Raw genomic sequence first — 18,593 nt, forward strand, 5'->3', positions numbered from 1 at the left:
CTTCAGCCTCAGTCAACAAGTCCACCCTGAGACTTCAGCTGTCAGGCCTGGGAGAGAAACAGAAGGAAGAGTTTCAGTCCTTGGCCTCATGAAGCCCAGATCTGGAAAGGCCATAGAGCATCTAGGCCAGAATGGGGCAGTGGGGACTGTCTGGTGGCCCAGCCTGCCTAGACCATTGGGGTTTGAGAAGGAGGAAGGCTTCCCAGAGGAGTTCCGGGAGCTCTCCCTCCCCTTCCCAGAAGCAGCAGGCAGCCTGGGATGGGCCTGGGGGGCGGTGTGCAGGCGAAGGGCCATTTGTCCCGAGACAATGGCAGAGAAGGGGTCTCTGAGTGGCTGTTGAGAGCCAATTTGTAGTGGTGACTGCCGAGGTTGCTCCAAAGGCTGGGAACAGCTGGAGCTCCGGGTGACTGATGGGTGGGCCCAGGAGAGGGGCCATTGGTCTGGCAGACACAAAGGCCCCGATGGTGTGCGGGTGGGGCCCGTCAAAATCATTAAGTGCAGAAGATGGGAGCCGCAGACTTCAGATGGGACCAGGGTGTGGGGTGGGGAGAGGTCAGGAGCCAGCCCCTCCCTCCCTGCAGCCCCTCCTCCACCCCTGCTTGGGAAACGAGGCCACCCACACCCCCATTATCATCTGATTTGCATAGAAACCCACCCCCACCCCACACCACCCCTGCCTTCTAGGTCTCTGGTCTCCAATTCTCAGTCTAGGTTCCGGTCCTGGCTCTGGGGTCAACCTAGGCCTGGCTAGGGCTCCCCGCGCTTCTTTGGGGGACTCACCCACCCCCAGGCACTGCACGCTCCTGCCAGTGGCCTCCCCCACTTCTCAGGGAACGAGACATCCTCAATTCAAGACCAGGAAAGACCTCTCCTCCATTCCAAAGGGAGGAAACTGAGGCCCGGGTGGCGACGGTGGTGACTTCTCCAGCGTCTCCCACGCGACCTTTCCCAAGGGGGAGGGAGGGGCAGAGATACCGGGAGAACACCCCCCCCCCGCAGCCTCCAGCCCCGCCCCCGCTCCCCGGCAGGAGAGGGAAGCAGTGACCCGGCCAGGTGGTGATGATGCGGCCGGCCGCGCTGGTCACTCTTGGCCGCTCCCCGCGCGCAGCCCGACCCCCCTCGCATGGGTCACAGCGCCGGCAAAACTCCCTGACACAGAAACGCCGCGGGGCCTGCGCGTGTCGGGAACAATCCTCCTCCTGATGGGAAGCGACAGCCCCGCTCCGCCTCCCTCCGGCTCCTTTCCCTCCCGCAGCTCCTCCCCTGCGCCTCGCTCCCCGGCCCGCGGCAGACCCGGCACAGCCCGGCCCGAGCCCCAAGCGCCCGGCAGGTGCCGCCCCCCACCCGCCCCGGCCCCCTCACCCCAGCCCAACAAGTTGCTACCCAGCCCTCCCATGCGTCCTAGGGTGGGGAGAAGCGAGGAGCAGCGCCTCCCACGCGCCCTGGCTTTGGAGCCGGTGTGAGGGGAGTGGGGACAAAAGCCACCCCCACCCCCACCCCCTTCCCGGTGAGGCACAAGGCAGCCACATATTTGCATTGCAGGACCCCGCTTCTGCTTTCACTGTGTTCACACAGAAAAAAGATTAGAAAGACATACATCGACTGGTAGAGGGCTGTAAATTGGCAAGTGGGTTTTTCCTTTATACATTTTGCTTATCTATATCTCCTGGGTTTCCTTTGTCTGTGTGTGTGTGTGTGTGTGTGTGTGCGATAATCACATCACGTGTGACCTCCCCCCCAAAGGTATAAAAGCCACACCAGGGCAGAGAGACTGTTGGGGGAAGCTCCTGCCCAGATCCCAGGCCCTGGCACTGATTCAGCCACAGGGAGGGAGGCTAGTGAACCCTGAGGGGGGAGCACCAGTCCCTCCCCCAACTTCGCCTGCAGAGGCTGAAGGTATGGGGAGGGGGGGCTCTGGTTGGAGGAGAAGGCCCAGATGTACAAAAGCAGCCTCTCAGCATTTCCTCACATATGGACACTCAGAGACACTCAGGGCACACTGACATGCTGGCACACATCCACACACCCTCACAGACATGCATTTATACACCTATAAACTGACCCCTGCAGTCACGGTCCCACACCTGTGAAGAATGGACTCCTTCACAGGCACATGCTCACAGGAGTGTGTGGCCCTGAGGTACTCACACACTCAGCCTGCCCCTCACAGCTCCCGCCAAATACCACAGTTGTGGCCTCCTGCTCCCAGCCTTCCTCCAGCCCAGCCTTGTTCACTTCAAACACCCTCATTCATCCTTCTCCAGCTGTTTGCTGATTCCCTCAATGCAAACTTCTCCCTGCCACCGGCCTCTCTTCTCTCCCCTAAGCTCTTACTCCACTTCTTGGTGTTGAGAGGAAAGGGAAATTTTGCTCGCTCTACCACTTGACCTCAGCCCTTTATTTGGTACTGAAGGAGTAGGGCCTGAGGGAGACAATGGGGGGGGGTCCCCTACTATGCCTCCCCAAATACGAGGCCCGTGTGGGATCCCTGTTGGCTGCAGGGGGCAGGAGGCTGTGGGGGGGGGGCATGCCTCTCCTGCCTTCCATCTATGAAACAACACAGAGCCTTCCTCTTCCTCCACTCCTACTTCTCCCACCTCTCTCTGACCTGTGCTTTGTGGCCTAGCCTGGGGCCCAGATTCTCCAGAAGCATCCCCTTGTGGAGCCACGGACTACCCCTCACTCAGGTGACACTCCTTTTGTGCCTTGATTCTTTTTTCGTGGTTGTGAATCCTGTAAGCCCCTGAAACTGGGGCAGATCCTGGCTGCATCTTGCATCCCCTCACCCCCACATACCTGTCTGGCAGTCCCTCAGCCCAAATGAGTGAGCTGAAGGCTGTTAGTGAACATGGCTTGTCTGAGAGCTGAGTTTGACCATATGAATGAAGAGGACGTGGGAGTAGAGGCAGCTACATAGGGTAAGTGCATGCCTCCCAACTGCCCTACTACATGGGAAATGTCCATTTGATCAAGAATTAGAGGCTCAGAAAGGTAACATTATTTCCACAAGGTTGGAAGTGGCAAACTCTAAGGCCAAAGCTACTAGCTGCCTCTGTCTCCCCCCTCATGGCCCAGGATGGTGCAGTGGTGCCGGTGGGGCTTGGGGTGGGGTGAGGCTACCTTCTAATAACCATGCTGTCCCACCCAGACTCTCCGGAGTGAGGGGGCATCTAGTCCCCTCTTCACTATGGGCCCTGAGTCTCTCTCCTTCCCAAGCCCTTTCTTGGGTCATAATCCCCCCTCCTTTTTTGTCTTTTTGCCTTTTTTTTCTAGGGCCACTCCCTCGGCATATGGAGGTTCCCAGGCTAGGGGTCTAATCGGAGCTGTAGCCTCTGGTCTACGCCAGAGCCACAGCAACAAGAGATCTGAGCTGTGGTCTGTGACCTACACTACAGCTCACGGCAACGCCAGATCCTTAACCTACTGAGCAAGGGCAGGAATCGAACCCGAAACCTCATGGTTTCTAGTTGGATTCATTAACCACTGTGCCATGACGGGAACTCCCCTAATCCCCCTTTTTGCCCTCTCTGTTATATCGTCTGTGCTCAAGATCACCATCTCCTCAGTGTGCCTTTGGCCTTGAACACATTTCCAGGAGCAAGGAAATGGATTACAGTCTTAGTTCCATCCCTGACACTTAGCTAGTGGCCTTGGGCAAATCACTAGTCACAAATTCACTCTGGCCTGTGTGGAGTGAGGTGGGGCTTGCATAGGTGCTGTCTCAGCCTCCCTCCAATGTCAGCAATCTGGGCTCCAATCCCCGTGGAGAGGAGGGCAAGAACAGCCAGCACCTCACCCTCCTCGGCCCACCCCCAGGCCCCCAGAGGGGTTTGGTCTCCAAGAGGGCTGGGAAATGCTGTGAATTAATTACCATCAGACCTCCGGCCGCTGTTCATCTCTGTAAACAAACATTTTAATATGCAGTAATTAATTACATCTGCCGCACCGACCCTCCTCTCGTTCATCCTTCTTCAACTCTTCTTCTGCTCACCCTGAACCAACCTCCTCCTCCCAGTTGGGGCCTGGGAACCAAGGCAGGGCCCCCTCCACCATCTCCCCAGCCTTCTCCCCCCACCACCAGATGCAAGTGCTCACATCTGCCATCCTACTCTGCAGCTTTTCGTGCCTTTTCTGTGTCACTAATACCTGTCTGTCTTTCTGACAGTCCTTTGTCTCTAGTTCTCTCTGCCTGGATTTCCCTCTGCAACAAAGTTTAATGCCAGGAACACACTCTGGGAGAGAGAGGAAAATGAGGAAGTCTGTGAATTTACCCCAGGTGTCTAAACACACATTTCAACTCCTTGGTGGTCCAGGACCAGGCTAATTTACAGGGATTATCCAAAAGCCAAAACAGACCCTGTTCCAGGAGTAGCCCTCCCAGCCCGAAGAGCTCCTAAGAGTCCTCCTCTCCCTGTGTCTTCACCTGTCTCACTCCCAGCCTCCACAGCAGCTCAGTGTGAAAAAGAGAGTGGACACATCCAACCAGGTGAGCCCACCTGACCAGGTCACAATTAATTTTCAACACCTTCAGGGGCCAGGAGTATCACCACTGGATCCACCGCCCCAGCCTTCCCTGCCCTTCTAGTCGCCGTGGGTAGGCAGCCTAGCACTGTGGGCGTGTGGATGGCGCCCCCAGCCCCTGGAAGGGGGAGTAGTACTCCTTTTCTGGGGAGGTTCAGTCTACCTTGCCTGGAGTCTGGGTGGGAGCCGGGGAGCCAACACTGGATCAAAGGCAAGAACCCCAAATGAGAACAAGACGAGGTGGCCAGGTACCTAGGGCTCCGAGCGACAGGAAGGGTGAGAAGAAGACTGCTGGCCCGAGAGGTCCGGCCCAGCTAGGCCGCGCACGGGGAGCGGGAGCAGGGTGGGCGGAGTAGCGCGGGCGCCACCAGGCGTGGCGCAGGGAACCGACCAGAATGAAATGCAGATGCAAAACGTGCTCGTAAGAGTTTCCTCTCTCTCCCCATCTGCCAAAGCCGAGATTTTAATCTTTAATCCATGAGCAATCAGCGAGCAGCGGCGAATGGCACATTACAGATGTTTTACTGTCGCGGGCGCTCGCAGCTCAGCGCTCAGCACTGGCGCGCCGGCGCCCCCGCCCCGCTCCGCCCCGCCCGCCCCCCTCCGGTCCCTCTTTCTATCGCCTTCGCCCCCAGGTCGTCTTTTAACAATATTCCCTCACCTGCACGCTCCTGGTCCGCAATGGAGCTGGGAATGGGGCGCAGGGCCATTAACCCTTCTTAGCAGACCTGGGGCTCCGCTGGTGGGGGTACGCGCGGGGGCACTGGCGGGGAGGGGACGGCCCTCGCTATTGCGCTGAGGCGAATTCCCGGCCAGGTCCAAATTTGGGGGCGCGAAGAATGGGCCATCGAGTGCCCCGCTAGCTGAGCTGTTCCATCACTAACCCCTTCCCGTCCCATTTCACGACCCCACCTCCAGGGCCGCCCGCGGCTCCTGCGATTAGCGCTCCAGATGTTCGGCTGCGGCTGGGGCTGCGATTTCCAGCTGTTGGGCATCTCTGTTCTCACGTGTGGGACCATGCTCGCTTCTGCATGATGAGGGAAGAGAGTACTTTAGTGGTCAGATCCGGGAGATCCTAGGTGGAGTCTTGCGAACCAGCTTGTAAAATCTCACTTGAGTTGAGAAGTAGTGCTTTCTGTAAAATGGGGACAGGAGTCCCTCTTGCTTCTTGGGAGCTTGAGTGGGAGGAGGAAGATCAGAATCTCTGGAGCCTTTATCAAGCCCTGAAGCCACTTTGCTCCCCCGTTCTCCATAGGATCCTTAAAAGCCACAGGGAGGAACTCTGCCTCCAGCTCAGAAATCCTTAGTGGTGATCTCATTTTGCAAAGATATGTTTGTGTGATTATTTAATTAATATCTGTCACTTCCATTAGCCCATAAGTTCCATGAGGCCAAGAACTGTGTTTTCACTCATCCTTGTGCTCCCTGGGTCTAGCACTGGGCCTCAGTGTCTGTTTATAGCTGGTGTTCAATAAATGTTTTCTAACTGAATTGAAGGGATTTCTGTTGTCTGCTGTAGCCTTGGAGCCTATTTACTTGGGCCATTATCGTTGAACACGGGCCCTTCACCCCATGCACCTAAGCATGCACACACCATCCCCCTCCTTGGAGACTCTTCCCAAACTGCAGGCCTTATCTCTCTAGGAAACAGCCCATTTCCCCCTACCTCCATGGTGGCTCTTTCCCTTTAGCTAGAAGGAGCCTCCAAGGCAAGGGTATGTCTGACCCTAAACCAGGGCTCCCTTGGCCAGCTGCCTTCTCTCCCCAGGCCCTGAGCTAGGCCCCTTGGACTTAGCCTTCACCCCCAACTCTTGGACATTCTCCCCTTTCTGACTGCTGTCTGCATGGCCACAGACACGATTACCCTCTCTGAAACTCCTGTTTCCCCACCCCCACCAGTCCCAGCCCAGCCCCAACCTAATCCAAAGCTCCATTTCACAAAGCGTGGTCCATTCCATCAGCAAGACTCCCCACTCTCCATCCCAAATAGCTTCTGGTCTCCTGAGAAGAAAAAGGAGAAAGATATGGAGATTGGAAATGCAGAGAATAAAGAGTGGAAAAGAGAAAAGCCTTAGAGAAAAAAAAAAATAGGCGTTGGAAGAGGAGATCCACCACAGAGGCAGGGGCAGGCCAGGGCTCACAGAAGAAAAGAAGAGCTCCTTAAATATAGAGGATAGAGGCAGAAACTGTGATTGACAGAGGGAGCCAAAGAGGCCCAGACAGACAGACACTGGCAGAAAGCAGGACGGAAAAGAGGGACGGTGCTCTAGGGCCTGAAGAGTGGATTCCGGGAGCGGGAGCAGCAGCTTCGGGGATGCCAAGGGACGGGCGTCTCTGATGGGGCGAAGCTCCTTGAGCCTGGTCCTGTCCCAGCCGGGCACCGGCTTTCGGAGCCGCCCCCGGCCTAGGCCGCAGGGCCCACAGGCGGCCCAGAGAGGCGGCGGCGGCGAAGGAAGCCAGAGTGAGAGGCAGCCGAGCCGCGTGTGTGTTTTTATTATTATTATTTCTGATTAAAGAGGAATTCATCTCGTATCTGCCTCCTGCCAGGGGCCGAGGCGCCGCCATTGGGGTTAACGGTGCGGAAGAATACAAAAAAATTTCATTGAGGAGGATTATAAAAGTTACTAGCTGGAACATTAACAGAAGAGTAACTTGTAAAAAATGCAATATTACAATATTCACAAGGACGGCAGAGCGTGGTAAAGCTATAAAATTCAACATTAAAATCTTCCACAGCCTAGATAACCTAGTTAACAAACATGGTATTGGAACTACTTTTCTGTTGGGGCTCAGGGATACCAGCCGGAGGCTGATCACACCTTGGCAGCGGAAGGGGGCGGGGCAGTCCTGGGCTAGCCCCTCCTTTCTCAGCCTCAGCCTCCTCCCCAGGAAAATGGGGATAACCCTTGTCCATCAAGGGTTGGATGATGCTTAAGGAAGCACCTCAAAACCTCTGGTGGGGCCATACGCTCCTGAGGGTTTTTTTGCGTGCGAAGTGCTGATTAAATTCGCCGCAGATTTAGTCCTGCTGAATGTGATATACATTTCCCTAACTGCAAGATGTGCATGAAAAATGTATTAAGAAAGGATTGTATGTATGCATAAATGTATGCATTCAGGGTGGGCTCTGTGTGCACGTGCAGGATGTGTGTACCCAGGGCCTCTGTGTGTATGTGCATGGTTTTTGAAACTATGTGCCTGGTACATAAGTATGTATGCAGGGTATGCAGAGCACAGAGCTTTGAGGTTCAAGGTATGTATGTTCATAATATGCATGTATGTATGCCAAGTGAGATTCTATGTAGGGTATGTATGCATAGAATCTATGTGTAGGTAAGATATTTGTCTACACAAGATAGGTATTTGCTGAGTGTATGTGTGTGCATGGTGTCTTTATGTATGGGATATTATGCTATTGCAAGAATATAATCTGTGTTTTTGCAAGATGTGTTTATAAAGGGGATATATGTTTGCTTGGTTCTGTGTGCATGCGTGTGCAAGGTATATATATCACAGACCATTATGTGGTTGTTGAACACAGGATGATTGTGTGTGCAAATAGCATAGAAGTATATGTTTGCTGTGTGTGCAGAATATGTATTTATGCATAGGCTCTGTATGGGATAGTATTCATAAATGTGTCTCTGTGTGTGTGTTTAAGACATGTATACTGTATGCAGTGTGAGTGCATATAAGCAGAGGATGTGTGCCAATGTGTGTGTCCAGATATTTTGTGCATATTCAAGTATCTATAGAGCATGTGCATGTGAGCAAAATACATATATGTGTATGGCATGTGCATATGTGTGTGAAAATATATAGACATTATGAGAAATGTCTGCGTAAGGGAGTGTCTGTGGATGTCACAGAGCATCTGCTTCTGTCAGGCCACCAAGTACTTATAGTGTTATGGTTAAGAGCACATGCTTTGGAAGCAGGCTGCTTGGGATTGAATTATGGGACTGAATTTGTCATGTACTAAGTGTATGACCTTGGGCAAACTTAACCTCTGGTTGCCTTAGCTTCCCAATCTGCAAAATGGTAATAATAACACCACCTATTTCACAGAGCTGTTATTGAGTGTAAATGAGTTAATACTTGCTGTGGTAGGCAGAATAGTGGTTGCCCCCCCAATCCTAATGCCCCAAACCTGTGCTTATGTTACCTTACACGGCAAAAGAGATTTTGAAGATGTGATCACGGTAAGAATCTTGACGTAAGATTATCCTTAATTATTGGAGCATGCCCAATGTCATCACAAGGATCCTTATAAAAGTGAAGCAGGAGTATCAGTCAAAGAAGATGGGAAGACAGGAGAAATTAGAATGATGTGGCCATGAGCCAAGGAATGTGGGTGACTACTAGAAACTGAGGAAGATAAGGAAACTAATTCTCCCCTAGAGCCTCCAGAAAGAACACAGCCCTGCTGACCCATTTTAAACTTTGAATTTAAGAAATATAAGATAATAAATGTATTGTTTTAAGCTACCACATTTGTGGTAATTTGTTATAGCAGCAATTAGAAACTAACACACTTGTATAGTATATGCAACAGTGCCAAGTACACAGCATGGGCATTATAAGTATTTGTTAAAGAAATTCCTTGAAGGTGATGCTTGAGGCCCAAGGGAAGGCCTAGTTCACCCGTTGCCAGATTTGCCATCTACATCTAAGGCTGCCTCTGGCGACCCTGGGCCCTCCCCCTGCAGCCCCGCCCCACAAGATTCTGGATCCTGCCAGAGCTTGTGTTTTGCCATCAATAAGCATGGACACAACTCGAGGAGCAGAGGGGATGCTCCCCCAATATAAGCCTGCTTCCTCTTCTTTAATCACGCACTGGCTGGCACATGCATTTAGCCCCGTGGTTGAGGGGATTAGGGGAACAGGTTGAGAATCTTCAGACTTTCCTTTTTGCTTGCTCTTTGGCTCAGTCTTGGTAGGGGAAGTGTTGTGTGGAGGAAGGGAAACTTCTATGGGAAGTCAGTGCCTTAAGACCCAGGGGAGTATACACATGTCCTTATGCACAGCGAGCTCCCAAGGTCGCTGTTCACACTTCAGCCCTAGAACCCAGGCCACCAGTGGGGGGAGTTCTTGCTCAAAGGCCATGGCTCTTCCCTTAGCTCTCTGTTTCTTTTGCTGTCTTTCCCTATCTCCAGCTTGGAGCCCCTCCAGGAATTCTCCTCCCATGGTTCCCAGATGGGGACAAGGACTTTGGAGATAATTGCCAGGTGATGATGCAATAAGTGGATTAATTTGCACCACAATATATGTTTAATTCTTACAAACGTGTGCACGCATGCGTGCGTGGTGTGTGTGTGTGTGTGTGTGTGTGTGTGTATGAGAGAGACATGGAGACAGTCCTTTTCTACCTTCCTCACTGGATGTTAAGAGCCTTGAAAGAGCAAGTGCTCTACAATCACTTGGCATCGTTAATGCCTGGACCCTGGAGCCGAACACACATTTACTTGGAGAAAAGAGGCAACTCTGGTCTCTCCTGGGCATGGGGCAGTGCAAAGGTATAAAAAGAAAGGGCAAGTCACATGGAATCTGAAGGAACATTGCTAACAGTTAGAGATCCATTTCTTCTCCCCACGGAAGATAACACAGGAAGTCTGCCCCCTGTGGGGACAGTTATGGCACAGGAAGTCTGTCCCCTGTGGGCCTCTGCTTCAGGGCTATGCAGATGTATTTGAGCCAACACATGTATAGGTAGGTCCACACTATAGGAATCACACCACATATAATCAGTGACAGGCCCCAGGGAGGTGTGATAGAATATCCTTGAGATGAACCCACTCCGGGTACAAAAGCAGGATGTGGGGTTCTCTTTGTGCATTTGTGCATTGCTACCAAACTAGAGTTAGAATGACCAGGCAGGAAGCTCAGGCCCTCCACTTCTGGCCAATGTAACGCTGGGTAGCTAGCTAGCTAACCCCTCTGCATCAGCTTCCTCATCTGTAAAATGGGATAAGAGTGGTCTCTAATTCGTTAGGTTGTTGTGAGGACTGAATGAGACATGAAATATTTATCACAGTGCCTGAAATATACAAGTCCCCATAAACACTGTTGCTGACTATGGCGGCATTGTCAACATTATCGTTCCTGGAGTTCTCATGGCTCAGTGGTAAAGAACCTGACTAGTATCCATGAGGACGCGGGTTGGATACCTGGCCTTGCTCAGTGGGTTAAGGATCTGGTGTTGCTGTGAACTGTGACATAGGTTGAGCTGTGACATAGGCTCGAATCTGGCATTGCTGTGGCTGTGTGACATTACTGTAGGCCGGCAGCTATGGCTCCGATTCGACCCCTAGCCTGGGAATTTCCATATGCCGCGGTGTGGCCTTAAAAAAAAAAAAAAAAAAAAGGACCAAAAAAGAAAAAAAAAACATTATCATTATCATTCCTCCCCTCTTCTGGGAAGAGGCCGTGTGGTGCTGTGGCCTGTGAGCCAGAGGGACCTAGTTAAAATCGAAGTTCCACCACTAACCAGTTATATAAGCTTGAACGGCTGTGCAACTTTAATCCAAATGAGCCTCAGCTTCTTCATCTGTATAATAGGATCAGTAATATCTACCCCAAAGGGACACACTCTGAGGATCAGAGCTTGTAAATATGTGGCTGAAAAGCCATAACTGGCCTTTAGCTAGGTTTGCTTGGCCTATGCGGTAAATACATAGATCATGTAGTTAGTGCGAAAGTCAAAACATGCCAAAGGGTATACAGGGAAAAATAAGTCTTCCTTCCATCCCTGCCCCCTTCCTTGAGGCAACTACTGTTTCCAGTTTTTTGTGTGTCTTTCCAGAGCTAGTCTGTACAGGTACAAATGTGTGCATGTATATATGTACATGTGCCTCTTTTTCCTTCAATAAATGGTAACTTACATATTGTTCCACACTTTACTTTTTTTACTTAGGTAACCTTGGAGATCTTTCCTTATTTATATATGAAGACTCACTTCATTCTCGGGGAAGGCTGCCTCACATTCCATTGAGAAGATGTATCATAAGTTACTTACCCAGGCTCCTAACAGTGGGTATCTAGATTATTTCTAATCTGCAAACAAGGCTACAGTGACTATCCTTACATATCCATCTGCCTGATCATGTTGGTTTTAATTTTAGACAGTTTCCAATGAATTCAAGGAAACACCAAGATTTCCTGGGTAGAAGCTTAGACAACTAGGCAACACTGGCTCCCACTTCTATACAACGCCATCCTCCCATCCTTTAGAGAGAGCTCTGCCCTCTGCAGCCACCTGCAGAACCCCGTTCCCTGTGTCTTCCCAGCCATGTCTACCCCCACAGGCATCTGTGTTTATGAACCCCTGGTAAGACTTATGACACAGCATGTGCAAATAGTGTCTGTAGCCTAGAAAGGCTATTGTTAGCCAAGACATGGAAACAACCTAAATGTCCTTCGACGGAGGAGTGGATTAAGAAGATGTGGTACATTTGCACAATGGAATATTACTCAGCCATTAAAAGGAAAGAAATAACAGCATTTGCAGCACCATGGATGGACCTAGAAATTATCATGCTAAGTGAAGTTAGACAGCGAGACACCGACATCATATGCTAACACTTACATAAGGAATCTTTAAAAAGGACACAATGAACTTCTTTGCAGAACAGAAACTGACTCACAGACTTTGAAAAACTTATGAGACAGGTTGGGGGGTGGGGGGATGGACTGGGGGTTTGGGATGGAAATGCTATAAAATCGGGTTGTGATGATTGTTGTACAAAAAAAAGGTAATAAAATACATTTAAAAGGAAAGGCTATTATTACTCTTTCCTGGGGAATTACTGATCTGCAGTTTTTTGAATGGGCCTGTCTGAGGGGTGTAGACTCTCATGTTCATACCCATGTGGGTGGGTTGCCTTCTTTCTGCATGTGGGGAACTGACAGTCCAAACAGGAAGAGGAGCCATGCTCCGAAGCCCCTCGCTCATGCTCACAGTCCTTTGACAACTCTGCAAGGAGGGAGGAAATTCCTTCACATATATCCTGCTCCATTCAGCAAAATGAAGACTAACCTGCCCGTGAGACCTATGCTGGCCAGTATAGTGGCCATTCACCCCAACTAAATTAAATACTTAAATCAAATGAAAGGTAATTTCAATAAATAAATCAATTTGAAAATCAGTTCCTCAGTCATATTTGTCACACTTCGAGTGTTCAGTTGCCACATGTGGCTAGTGGCCACCATACTGATGTGCAGATATAGAACATTTGCACTGTGACAGGAAGTTCTGTTGGACAGCGCTGCTCTAGACTGTCATCTCCATGGAGGCAGGGATTGAGTGTGTCTTGTGGTAGCCCTGTAACCCCATGCTAAGCACAGAGCCGTCACAGAGAAGGCACTTTGTAACGATTAATGACGAGGAATGAATGAATCAGCCAACCAACAGCTCACAGGAGACACAGTCACAGCCTCCTCCACAGCAACCCACTGAGGCAGATTTTTGAGGGGAACCTGAGGATGGGCTAGGTCAGAGGGGACCTCAATATAATGCTGGAGCCTGGCTGTCCCCAGGGAGGCCAGCAGGGTCACCTCCAGGCCTAAGGCCTAGAAAGGAAGCAGTCACCCATGGATGGTTATTTGAGTTAGAAACCTGTGTTCTAAACAATCCTGCTGTCACTTTTTGTGAGGTCTCCCTCCTAAGAATCTGAATAAAAGCCCCTTCTGAAATGCCCCAGATGTCTGTGAGCCTGAGCTGGGGAGACCTCATTAACCCCCCGGGGAGTCAGCACGGAGCTCTTCCAACAGCTGGATGGGGCAGCTGAGGTCTTTACCGGAAAATTCCCCACCCAAGCCAGAAGTTGTTCCAGAAGCTATGGTACCTGACCTGTTCCTGTCTAACCCTCCAGTGTATGTATGTGCTGAGAGAGAGGGAGAGGGAGGAGGGCTGAGACTCTGGGTAAAAAGATGAGAGGACAGTGCATGTGTTTAGAATGTGTGTGACTTCCTGCTCTTCGGTGTGTCTGTACTGGGGGGCTGTGTGTGCGGCCTGGTAAAGGGTGTGTTTGTATAATGAGCTGTATGTGTGGCGTGTGCGTGATGGAGAGATGCATGCATTGGGGGCTGTGGGGGGGGTGAGGGGCTGTGTGTATTGGGATGACTACATGTGTGTGCATGTGTGGTATGTGTGGTAGAGGCTGTGACGTGTGTGTGGGTGTGTATGGGTTGTGGATTGTGTGTGTCCAAGGAAGACCTGACCAGGCCCTAGAGACCAGGGTGGGGGGCGTGGGGGGGTGGCAGGAGAGTGTAAGCGTGTAAGCGTGCAAGCGTGCTAGGAAGAAGGGCAAAAGCTGAGAGAGTGGATCAAAGGCCAGAGGGAGAGAGGAGAGGCGGGAGGATGCGAGAACGAGAGATTGATGGGGAGTGGGGAGAAAAGAGGGGCGGGGGAAGCAGAGAGAGTGGATCAAAGGCCAGAGACGGGGCCCGCGTGGGGTGGGGGAGGGGGAGGAAGGGGCGAGGGAAGGGGGCTCCGCGGGGGATTGCGGGGCGGGCGCTCGGGCGCTCCGAGCTGCGCGGCTCCCCGGGGAGACGGCAGACACTTTGCGGAGATGTTACTCCGGAGTTGGAGACGATGATAAATATGATAATTTGTATAAAATCTGAATGGGTCTTGTTTTCAGGGAGAATGCCTCGGATGATGAATGGGCCCGGCTCTCAGATAGATGGCTGATAAAAAGTGTATTGGATTGTTGAGAGCGATTTTAATTCTCATTCTCTACCTGCAGATGCCGCGGCCGCCGCGCCCGGCCTCCTCCTCCCTCCTGCCCAGACGCGGGGCGGCCGGCGGCCCGGCCGGCCTCGGCGGCTCAGGAGGCTTCTGAAATGACTCTAATTACAGAGTTATTAATTTTAAGAGGAGGGTGAGCGGGGGGTTTATGATTATTAATCGAGCGCCGGCGCTCGGCGGGCGGGGCGGGCAGCGGGCGAGCGCGCTCGGAGCGCGGAGGACGCGCCAGGCCTCTGGCAGCTCCAAGCCCCGAGGGCTCCACGGCGGCGGCGGCCAGGTCCGCTTCGCACACTGGCCGGGGCGGCAGAGGCCTCTGGGCACGGTCCGCACCCCCTCACCTCCACCTCCAATCCGGCCTCCCTCCCACCTCTCGCCCTGGCCCGCGCGCCTGCGCAGCCCAGAGTCCGGGAGACAAGTGGGTCTGCCGCCCTGGGCCCAAGACGTGGCTCTGTCGCAGGAAGCGCACCCTCCTGCCTCTCAGCTCCCAGCTCCCAGAGGTGTGCCAGTGAACCCCAAACCTGTGACTGGCGGAGGGCCGGCTCCTTTAAAGACGTATGATAATAACAGTGGCATTTATGGAGGCCCCTACGTGTGCCAGGAACTGTGTCAGATGCTTTGATGCTTTCATTTCCCCGCTTCTCAGATGAGGAAACTAAGACTTAGAGAATAACTCTCCTTGGAAGTGGGTGTATATACTCTAGGGATTCTGCAGGCAGCACACACACACCGCCACCCCACCCCCAACAACTTCCCTTGTCCAAATGCTTCGGGGAGGAAGAGGGCGGCAAGGAAGCAAGCTCCTCTCTCTAATTTACATCCATCCAGTCACCTTCATCCCTAGTGTCTGCCCTGAGTGATTTGGCGGACTGCCTAACACACTGTCCATCTTGCAGGAAGATGTTCAAAAGACCACGTTGCAAACTGGGCAGGCAGACACCCAAAAGAAGTCCATAAGTGGTTTTGCTCCATGGTGCTAGCCCTTGGGGAATATCTGCCTGGCCACAGTGACTATTTTAAAGAACTCACAGGTCATGTCGAAGAGGCCATTTAGTATATTAGGAGAGGTACAGGTTAAATTCCAGGAAAAAGGAGACTCCCTCCAAACATAGGCCCAGACCCCTCCTCCCCATACATACATATTAATTTCTGCCTTACTCTTCCTGGGTGGGTTAAAGATAGTCTCCACAGGGATAGACCATGATGGAAAATAAATTTTAAAAAATGTAAAAAAAAAACGATTCACCGACCTGGATCGTTCCAGAACTCTTCAACTTGTTTTTTTTTTTTTTTGTTTTTTTTTTTTTTTTTTTTTTTGGCAAGGACAACTCCTGTCCTAAAGGGGAAAAGACAGACCCCTGTGGGCCTAGAGAAAGGAGGGACGACAGGGTGGCTCCAGGATCTAGGGAAGGGCAGCTCTCTGGCCACAGTGAGGTCCATTCCAAGGTGCCCAACACAGTATCTGCTGTGCGGACCCGAGGAACCAGTAGCGAGGATGAGCTCATGCATAGGGTCCTTGGTGCTCCTCTGCAGGTCCAGAGCACCTTGGCCCAGTTCGTGGGGATCCAGAGGGACAACCCATGTCAGGCCTGTGAGGAAAGGGCATCAAGTTCAGTCCAGGGAAGCCTTGACTGTGGCTGGTGCTAAGAGTCAGGATCCACCAAGGCCTGAGCAGAGGCAGAGTCCAGCTTTGGGGCGGGGGGCAGAGCATAGAGGGGAGTCCCACCTCATACTGAGCCTGCAGGTGTGGAAGCTGGGAAAGCCTGAGGGCCCATGGGAAAGGATAAGGCCTGGCTGGAAAATTCTTAGAGCGAGGCTGCCAGCTTCCTGTGAGGCTGAGTGAGGACTGGCGCCCTGCAGCCTTATGGAATGGCTGGCTTAGGCCAACTCTGAGTTCCCAGATTGAGAAACCCTAGGCAGAGAAGAAACCATGGAGATGGTGAAAGGAGACCGCTGTGAGGATCTGGACGAAAGAGGGGAGGAGGGCTCCTGGATGGCCTGAAAGAATCCTCTCAGACTCATTCAGTCTCTGAGCTACACCAGCGTCTCTTCCCCCCTGGCTCCCCTCTGGGCACTGGGAATACTTAGTATAGCGTGGGTTTAGGAGTGTAGATTACGGAGGCATTATGGGAGTTCAGATCCTACCTTGGCCACCTACTCACTATGTAATTGTGAATATGTTACTAAAACTCTCTGTACCTCAATTTCCTTAAAATGGGTCAATAATACAGTAGGCAAGAATGCATAGAATTAATATATGTAAAGCACGTAAAACAATGCCTGACATGCAGTAAGCCCTCAGACGTGGAAGTTGTTTTTTATTATTAATCTTGTGCCCATGAGGCACCTGGCCTTCCCTCTGGATTGACAACTTCCCCAGAGTATCTTTATATTACTGCTCTATCTGTGTACCCCTGACACCCTGTGCGGGTGCTGGAGACCATGCTCAGTCGGTGTGTGCAGAGCGGTCTGGGCCTGGGGTGGGAGTGGGGATGAATTAATGTGGTTATAAACATCTATATGCCAGGGGTTACTCTACCTCTTATTTAATACCACCCAGTAATTCCACAAGGCAAATATTCTCGCCCTTGTTTTACAGATGAGGACACTTAGGCACAGTGAGTTCAAGGGATGCACCCAAGGTCACAAAATTGGTATGTTTTCTTTCTTTTTTTTTTTTTTTTTTTTTTTTTTGTCTTTTTTGCCATTTCTTGGGCCGCTCCCGTGGCATATGGAGATTCCCAGGCTAGGGCTGTAGCCACCGGCCTACACCAGAGCCACAGCAACCTACACTACACAGCCACATCTGCAACCTACACTAGAGCTCACAGCAACGCTGGATCCTTAACCCACTGAGCAAGGCCAGGGATCTTAGTCGGATTGGTTAACCACTGTGCCACGAAGGGAACTCCGAAATTGGTATGTTTTCGAACTGAGAAAGGCGAGGTCTGCCTCAGGACCATCTGGCTCCATTTCCACTCTTGGGGGCTGCTTTCTCTGTCTTGGGGCTAATGAAATGTTTTCCTCTTCTGCAGTGCACATGAGGCTGCCTGATAAAGGTACAGGAGACGGGGAGGAAAGAGTTGCCCCCAGACCTGACACTTGAGGTTTCCACTTCTGTGATCACTAACAGAAAAGGTTTACAAGGAGAGGGGGATTGGAGAGGGAGAGGACGGTCAGAGTTGAGATTAAAGTTACCCAGAGACCTAGATGGACCTTCATTTAGCATCTCACCCCACAACACACACACACACACACACACACACACACACACACACACACACACGATCTGTGCCGGAGTCCTGCCTCCATCTCTCACATCTCCCCTCTCTTCTCTACCTCCCTCAGACATATTTGTTTCAAGATGTCCCATCTTCTCTTGCTGAGACTGTTCTCACAGTGTCTGCTCCTCTCTCTACCTCCAGCCCACTGTCCACACTCGGAGAGTGGTCTTTCCCCTCAAAATCGGATCATTTCTCTAACTTGCTTGAAATCCTCCAATGACATCCCATGGCCTCAAGGAGAAAATTAAAACTCCTTAGAAAAGTGCTCCTTGATCTAGGCCCTGCTACCTACCAGCCTTATTCCTCTTGCTTCAACTCTCACACCCATATCAGCCTCACAGAATCCTTTGCAGGTCCCCAACTAGGTGGGCTGCTGCCCCCTCCCCGTGCCTTTGCTCCTTTGATCTCCTTCTGCCTGGGAATATTTCACCTTGCTATCCCCTGCATTTAGTGTACATTTCATCATCTTGCTGGACCTCATCTACTTTATGAAGTGTTCTCTGACACTTCCAGTCCATATCTCAACAGTTTCCAGAGTTTCTTTGCCACCAGGTAACATTCTCCTTAAAAGCAAAGCCAGTGTCTGATTTACCTCTAAAACCCCCGTGTCAATCACAGAGCAGGCCCATATGTGCTGACTGACTGACCCATGCCCTCCCACCTGATCCAGCTTGGTCACTGCCTCTCTACTTTTCCCAGCCCAAAGAATTCTGGCCCAGGTATAAATTTTTTCCTGTCTTTCTGCAAAAGTAGGGTAGACTGAGCTGCTCATTTTCTTGCTGGAGGGATCCCCCGCCCCAATCCCCTAGTCCAGCTCAATGGCTGACCAGGCCAGAAGAACAAGGCAGGAGGGAGGGGTAGAAGCTGGGAGGCGGAGCAAAATGGGTTGGACCACATCGATCCGGAAGTTCCAAAGGCTGGAAAATTTCCCGGTGTTTGGTTTGTCATCCCAGGGTCTGCCAGGCGGGCAGGGAGGCCTGCCTCTCCTCACCCTCTGTATGCCGAACACAGAGGCCTTTTGGGGTCTCAGTCTCCAACCTGGC

This window comes from Sus scrofa, chromosome 14 (genome assembly GCF_000003025.6).
Source record: "Sus scrofa isolate TJ Tabasco breed Duroc chromosome 14, Sscrofa11.1, whole genome shotgun sequence".
In the NCBI taxonomy this organism is placed as follows: domain Eukaryota; kingdom Metazoa; phylum Chordata; class Mammalia; order Artiodactyla; family Suidae; genus Sus; species Sus scrofa.